The sequence below is a fragment of the Cynoglossus semilaevis genome, chromosome 16 (genome assembly GCF_000523025.1).
Source record: "Cynoglossus semilaevis isolate Cse_v1.0 chromosome 16, Cse_v1.0, whole genome shotgun sequence".
NCBI classification, from domain to species: Eukaryota; Metazoa; Chordata; class Actinopteri; order Pleuronectiformes; family Cynoglossidae; genus Cynoglossus; species Cynoglossus semilaevis.
The window spans coordinates 14,848,977-14,850,911 of NC_024322.1; positions in this window are offsets into that span (position 1 = coordinate 14,848,977).

A 1,935-nucleotide genomic window follows, 5' to 3' on the forward strand; every position below is an offset into this window, starting at 1 on the left:
AAAAAAAAATGGACAAACTTATCTTTAACAGTGTTCTTCATAGGAAAGATGCTTCTGCTTTTCACGTCAGTGTTCCTGTACATCTCGTTTCCTGACAAGTCCATTACAAGCTGTGTCATTAACCCATTTTTATAACAAAACCATAGCAAAATAAACCTGCAGAACCACAAACAAAACAAAAATCCATTAATTAAAATCAGTGAAAGTAAATTGTCATTGTGACACAGCACACCAAATTCAAAAAAACTCTGCTGTTTATGTAAAAACCCTAAGAGACCACAACATGTAACAAACAAGATAAAACAAATTCAATTTTCATGTAAGACATATGCAGTTGTCTTTCATTCAAAATATTCTATAAAGACCAAATAGGTTAAAAAAAAAAAAAAATTAAAACAGCAAAAACAGAACCACAAACAGAAATCACAAATTAAGACAAAACCTTGTACAGACGTACAAATAAAACTCAGAAAAACAAAAACCATAAAAAAAAAATATATATACATACAGAATACAAAAACCTGACAAAAAAAGTCTAATAAAATATAATTATAACCAAAGAAACAAAATTTGTCAAACGATTCTGTAAAGACCCACAAAAATGAACATGAAAAACAATAACCAATATTATGATGTAAAACACCAAAGTAGTAACAAGACAAAAACCATTGTTTGTAAGAAAAATCCTGTGAAGACTCAAATAAAAAAAGTATTTAAAAACTAAGGAATACAAAACCACACAAGACAAAAATAAAAAATATTTTTATGTAAGTCACCATTAAAATAACCAAAAGAATATTTTCTTTAATAATCTTTTGGGTATTTTAGTAGTTGGTTAAATTTTAATGGTTGGTTAAATTAAAAGGCACAAATGCTTCTTTATAAAAAAACCCACAGCAAATAAATTGAAATACAAAGATCAAATACCCATGATTTTTTCCCAACATAAAAACCATAAACCAAAAACACTCATTTGTTATACAAAAAAGTAACTGAAGACCACAGCAAACATTAAGAACCACAAGCTAAATCAAAACAATAGCCACTCTAATGTTTAATAAAAAGGTAAAAAAAATAATGACAAACCATGTAAAAACACTAATATCCAAACAGTTTACATTTACTCACATTAGATTTACATTTTACACATTTCACACAACTGAAACAAACAAAGCAGCCAACAGGCTTCAGCTCAGGCCTGTAGGTGGACCTAACAGGCGTGTAGTCCCAACGACAAGGCCTAGTCTGCCCCCTGGGAACCCCCAGGCCAACCTCTCTAGATGAAAGCCTTTCATTTGACCAAAACAAAAGAAGCTAACAGCTAAGAGACTTCAGCTCAGGCCTGTAGGTGGACCTAACAGGCGTGGTCCCAACGACAAGGCCTAGTCTGCACCCGGAGAACCCCCAGGCCAGAATAAAAAAAAAAAATAATGACAAACCCTGTAAAAACACTAATATCCAAACAGTTTACATTTACTCACATTAGATTTACATTTACTCACATTAGATTTACATTTTACACATTTCACACAACTAAAACAAACAAAGCAGCCAACAGGCTTCAGCTCAGGCCTGTAGGTGGACCTAACAGGAGTGTGGCCCCAACGCCAAGGCCCAGTTTGCCCCCTGGGAACCCCCAGGCCAAGCCAACCTCTCTAGATGAAAGCATTTCATTTGACCAAAACCAAAGAAGCTAACAGCTAAGAGGCTTCAGCTCAGGCCTGTAGGTGGACCTAACAGGCGTGGTCCCAACGACAAGGCCTAGTCTGCTACCTGAGAACCCCCAGGCCAACCTCTCTAGATGAAAGCATTTCATTTGACCAAAACCAAAGAAGCTAACAGCTAAGAGGCTTCAGCTCAGGCCTGTAGGTGGACCTAACAGGAGTGTGGTCCCAACGACAAGGCCTAGTCTGCCACCTGAGAACCCCCAGGCCA